Source organism: Sinocyclocheilus grahami, unplaced genomic scaffold (genome assembly GCF_001515645.1).
Source record: "Sinocyclocheilus grahami isolate Dianchi unplaced genomic scaffold, SAMN03320097.WGS_v1.1 scaffold794.1, whole genome shotgun sequence".
NCBI lineage: Eukaryota > Metazoa > Chordata > Actinopteri > Cypriniformes > Cyprinidae > Sinocyclocheilus > Sinocyclocheilus grahami.
In genome coordinates, this window is record NW_015505973.1 from 704,052 (window position 1) to 710,664 (window position 6,613).

The window sequence follows — 6,613 nt, forward strand, 5'->3', positions numbered from 1 at the left end:
TTTTACTTTCAGAACTGTTGCAATCTTTAAGCAAACACAACAGACAGGCCAATGAATATTACAGAAAGAAATTGATTTGATCTGTAGTGCCAAGAGACAAGTAGAAAAAAGAATTGTTCACAGATTAGATATTTCTACAGCCAAATGTCACCTTCAACAAAAGCGCTGGCATGCAGAGCATATTTTAACACTTCCTCTGGACGCCTTGTGTTTATGACCCCTCAATCCATGAATTCTCATAAATAAGAGGAAACAAATTGAAGTCCCAGTGCCAAGTGGGTAAACAGAAAAAAAACAATTGTTTAAACACACTTGACTGAATTAGTTTCTCTTGATTTTAAAACGTAAAGGCCTTTAATTGGTTTCTGTGAATGTTTGTGGGAACCACTCAGCTTTGTTAATTTCTTACTTCTAAACCAAAGTCTTTCGACAGAATTTAATAGTATTATAGGCTAAAGACAACATGGAAGGCTGAATCAATGCCACGATCATTATAATTATTCATACGCTCTTCTTTTCCTCTATTAAACCTCCTTAGATCCTAGTATGAGCTGAAAAATTGATCAAAAATAATATTTTTTTAAACACAAAACATACTCCGTTTATGTTTACACTCCAACAGAGGTGAAGTTCTCCATTATTGAATGGATCCTATTGCCCTTTAGCTGGATTTAGTTGTGAGACTGTGTGAAGAAATATCTGTTGAGATCTTGAAACAGAGGCCTTGAAGTATGCTATAAATACCTCCCCTATCCAAACTGGACATTATTTAGCTCAAGATCGTGGGGGGAGGGATGTGCGTCAAAAAACACACAACACATCAAAGCAGGTGTCCGTAAATAGGGGCCGTTATGTCGTGCCGCACACACAGGGGCCGCAGGAGTTCATCTTCTCTCACTCCCCTCTCTTCCCATCGGGGTTTTTGGACAGACAGGCTTTCATTTTGGCATGTTTTGTCTGTCGTCTCTGCTGTTTTTGGCTGTCTATATTATGTGTAATACGCTCAACAAGTTCAGTGAGTTCATGTGGCCGCTTTACCATATACACTAGCTCACACTGCTACATGACCGCAGCCTAAACCCCATTCGGTTAAAAAAAATTTAAAATCTGTCAAAGACCAAACTTTTGATCAAACACTGGAATGAAGCCCACGTCTCTTTTTCATTCTTTTTCATTATAGGATAAGACCAACAAAAGGCATTTTTAAAGGATAAAATCCATTTTTATTGAGCCCCATTCATTAAGGTCACAAAATCAGTCAACTGTTATTTAGAATATTCACAAAAATATATTCAGCTGTGTAGACCAGCAAAAATACATTTTCTCATCAGAGAGGAAAAAAACCTTCAAAGGTTATGCGGTCTGCCTTATTTCTCATTGCTGCAGTCTTATTCATGGGTAAAATTAAGTTAAAGCTTCCATTTCATCCTCTGAACTAGCTGAATAAATGGTAACTGTCCTCAGCTCCACAGGAGCATTGCAAAATAAATAAATAAATAAACATGGATAAAATAAGAGCAAAAAGGCTGACAAAAAGGCAAAAAAAGGGCCACAAAGTCCTCAAGCAAAAAACTCACTTTACTCTATTCACAGAGCAAAGGCAGTTGAAAAACAAACATGCTGTGCATTTACTGCCAGGTTCAGTACACACTGTAGGCCTATACAAACATTTAGTAAACACAAGTAGATTTGAAGAGCAGTGTACAGTAACTAACTAAAAGCAGTAATGCTACTAACTTCAAGTTAAAAGGAAGCTCGCCCAAAAATTACAATTCTGCCATCATTTATTTACCCTCATCTTGATCCAAACCTGTATGCTTTCTTTCTGCAAAACACAAAGGATAAATAATGTCCAAACAACACTGGACCCCACTGGCATTCATTGCATGGACAAAAAAACTGCAACATCTCAAAATATCTTAATGTGTGATCTGCTAAAGAAAGTAAGACATACATGTTCATAAATGGCATGAGGGTGAGTAAATAGTGAGTTTTCATTTTTAGATGAATTATACATTTAACTTGAAGTCTATTGAAAAGTTATTTTAGTGAATTGGTTCATTTGGTAAATCATGTGAATGTACAGATTCAGGCCCTACATAAAAGAGTGTTGTTAAGTAAACCTATAACTAAAAATGTGTTCATTGATGTAAAGCTAAAATAAAATAAAATCTAACTATTAGATGAAAACTTAGGCTTGATAAATGAACACATTTTGCCCAGGAAACTGAAATAAAGCTTAAATTTAAGTATTACAATTACAAAAACTAAAACAAAAATAAATAAAACCTTAATAGAAATATAAGAAACTAATAAAAAATGAATGTATAAATTATACTATAAGTCCCAGTGAGGCATTTTACATTGTTTTCAATTCATTATAGAATTTAACATGTTCTATAAAAATAAATAAGTTTACTATCAACCTAATTGAGATGCATTGTTTTTGAACGATGAAATGAAACCATGTATAAATCATTATATGTATCATCATCATTGTATTATTCAATTACATTAAATTATATAATCTCATCAACATTTAAAAAAAATTGAACTTCAGTGTAGTTACTGTATCTACTTTTTTACACTATAAATGGGTTTGCTTGACTGTAATTGAACTACTTTAAATTAGGAGCAGCTGGTACCTTGGGAAGCTCTGTCAAAGTGGCTTCCCAGCACTCTGTGACAGTTAAGACCGATTTGACTACATTTTTTAACTTTAAATGCGTTGAAGGCTTTTCAGATTTGAATAAAAACCTGCATGACGCTCTGCACCCCCTTCCAACGCGCTGTGAATTTCCCCCATTAGAGTTTTACGGCATCGGAACAGGAACAGACATGTCCTCACATTTCCTTTAATTCTTTATCTGTGGAGATTCATTGGATCAGTTACATCAATGTGCAGAAGGAGCTTTGTGATTAATTAAAGCAATATTCGTATATTCTAGTAAGAGGAGATGAACACATCTGATTCATTCTTTCTGAGATCACTTGGTTAAAGCAGAACTCACCAATGGTTCTCAGGGCACGTTTTTCATTGTACTGTACAGGTGACATATTATGAGTTTAGTCAGCATGTGGGTATCACAGAGCTGGAACACAGAGACATACTCACATGGAAGGCTGAAACCCTATAATTAGCAATAAAATGAATACACACCTCCTTGAGACAATTTTTGACACCTACAGCGTGGCTCGCCATTTTGCTGTCAAAAACCAGAGGAGAGAAAGAGTAGACAAACCACAGCAAGCACAAAGCATCATAATTATATGATGACCTCCTGTAGATTTTTGATCAACTCTTCACGCCTCAGTGCCAGGCCTAATACGTTGAAGGGCAGCTACCATTGCAACACAATGTAGGCTAACATAAAACTAGAAACAATTCCCACTGTTTCTTTTTCTTTTGACGAGGTATTTGGTGGGTCCCTGCTAGTTTAGCTAACAGCCTAACCCTAGGGTTATGAAGTCTATTGCAGCATCACACACATACGTGCCATCAACCCTTTTCTGCTTCTCTTTCGATGTTGCACTGATTAATAAAGGATATATACAAATGGCTTTTGCTAATAAACAAAAGAATGAACATTAATGCAAAGAAGAGCACATACAAAAAAAATTAACTGCTAAGAAGCATGAACTGCAACAGTGAGCCAAGGCAAAACTGCTAACCTCAGAAATTATGGCACAAATTTGCAATAATTTCAATGTAATCTTACTCAGAAACATTTCATGAGTCTGAAATCTATTGTGTAATACTGCTGTCCAAGTTTGCATTAAAAGTCAAGTATTTTAAATTGAAAAACATCCTTACTATAGTGCAGATAAAACCAGCCAATCAGAATAGTTCGGTGCTTGTTCAGGTTTGCTGACATGGCTTTGGAGGGTGTGAGCTGAAAACACTTACAGCACCTTTAAAGGCACAATATGTAAGATTTTTTTATTAAAATATCAAAAAAACACTAGAACAGTGTTATATATTTATATATTTACACTGACTTGTGTACTTACATTATACCAAATGTTTCGAAGAATGTTTAAATCCAGAGAAATAAGCAATTTTAACTAGTGACACGGACCGTGTCTATAGTGTCATTCTGTCACCTTCCAATGACGTCATAACCCCTCGATTTGCGGTTTTGTTTTGCAGAAAACATGGAAACACCAAAGACGCTTTAATATGTTGTGCGTTCCCCACATACGTACGACCGGAAGGAGCGGAAGCAGTCGACTGTGGCATAATAAAAGCTCCGCTGCTTTCGAGCCGTATGTCGCGCTCGTTCAGCGGCCTCGTTTTGCTTCGACGGCTTTCAGCCTCACCCTGCTTCATTCCACTACGTTAATAAATCATTAGCTCATCCATGAACATGATTTCTGCCCGAGTCCCGTCGGATTGCATCGGCTGTGGGGATGAAGACGACAACTCCCATGATTCCACACCCAGTCACGACATCATCTAACTACGCCTTCGTCTCTGTTTATTTTGAATACACGCCCTCTAGCGGCGAAAATTACATATTGTGCCTTTAAGCAAATCTCAAATGCTTATTTTGCACCCCCCTCTAAAAAAAACTTAGATGACTTTTGGACAATCTGTGAAGATGAGTATTGCCTGAGAGAGAGTGAGATGTTGAGTTGGTCATAAGTTGGGTTCTCAGTCCAACTTTTTGTCACATTAACTAAATCAATGGGAAAGTTATCAGTGTGCCCACAGAAGGCATGCTGGGATGGCAAATCAAGACCACAAAGCTCAGCATTTATTCATCAATATTCTTAAATGTTAAAACACATTTAACATTTTTCATAATTTTATTTTATTCAGCAAGGATGCATTAAATGTCAAGTGACACTTTTAAAATGTTAAATGCTGTTCTCTTGAACGTTCTATTTATCAAAAAATCCTGGGGAAAAAAAAGTGTCAGGGTTTCCAAAAAAAATTACGGTTTTCAATATTAATAAGAAATGTTACTTGAGCACCAAATTAGCATTTTAGAATGATTTATGAATGAAATGATTTATGAAAATTCAACTTTGCAATCACATGAATGAATTACATTTTAAATTATATTAAAATAGTTATCATTTGCAAGAATATTACAGTTTTTCTCTATTTTGATCAAGTAAAATGCAGCATTGAGCATAAGAGACTTCTTTCAAAAACACTAAAAAAATATTACTGACCCCTTTTGAATGGGAGTCTTAATTTTTGTTGATGCATTAAAAGAAAATATGTCTATATTAATACAACAACATTTGGCACCAATATAGTAAAGTATTTTCTTTTTTAACACAAAGGACATTAATGGTACCCATTTCATAGAATGGCCCTTCTCAATTGAACAAAGATGAATCAGCAGTTGAGAGTAAAAAAATATATATAAGGACAAATGAGAAATAAAGAGAAAGGTATAGATGAAATATCGCTCTTATTCCACCGGCCACGAAAAATAGCATTTTCAAAGTGCTTGTGCTGAATGTTTTCATCTCATGGTCATGTCCACTCTTTAATGTATAATGTTATAACATACGATGGCTGGGACCATTCATTTGGATGAATGAAGTAGACGAAGTGGAGAAATTTGGGTGGCATCCAGCGGTCATCTTTTTGAAGGACACTTGAGGACAGAAACTTTCAGAACTACAGAACTCAAAAAATGTAAAGTCTGTTCTCAAGTGTTTCAGGAGTTCATTGACCATTTTGTTGTTGGTTGAATTTTAAGGAAACATGTCCAGGTCACATTTGACTTCAAAAGAATAAAATATTTCAAATAAACAAAATTCAAACAATTTTAGAATATTTTCACATTGTGACAATCCATTTTTAATTTTTAAGTTACGTTTACATTCTTGATGAATTTCATTAAGGTATCTATTATTTTTTTTGCAGTGTAATACTAAAATGATGCAAATATTTAAGTTTAAGCATAAAGGCAATACAACATATGATATATATATATATATGTATGACATTTCATTCACACTGTAAAAATTACTTTTTTTTTGTCATCCAACAAATGTAAAAATAATGAAAATGCCACAATGGGGGAAGGTTGGTGGTTGGGGGGAAATGTGACCCACACATGGCCTTGACAGTTTTCACCCAAATAATGAACTTTTTTTAGGTTTTGACTATTTAATACTACAGTATACAAATGTTATGCACTAAAACTAAGGTGAAAGGAAAATTATATTTCTGATTTCAGACTGACTGGCCAAAAGAAATTAAAAATAAAATAAAATCCTGACCATTTTAATGTTGCATATCAAAAAGAAACAGCGAAGATATAAGAGAACTTTTATGTTTGAATCAAACAATATAATGATTACAGGCAAAATAGCAGTGTTATCCATTCCGTATACAGTGGTCACAAGACAAAACAAACAACCAAGAAAGAATAAAGAAACAAAAACACACACACACATACACATTCATCATCTCCACCTTACAAAAATTATGAGAATAAAACCAGAAGCCCAGAAAGCAAACCACAGATCCCTCCCCCCCACCTGTGTAAAGCAAAGCATGTCTTATGACAAAGCAGCGTGGGTTTTGTAGTTTGGTTTAATGTATGTGTTTTTGTTTTCTTTCTTTTGTCTATAGAGAGGCACAAAA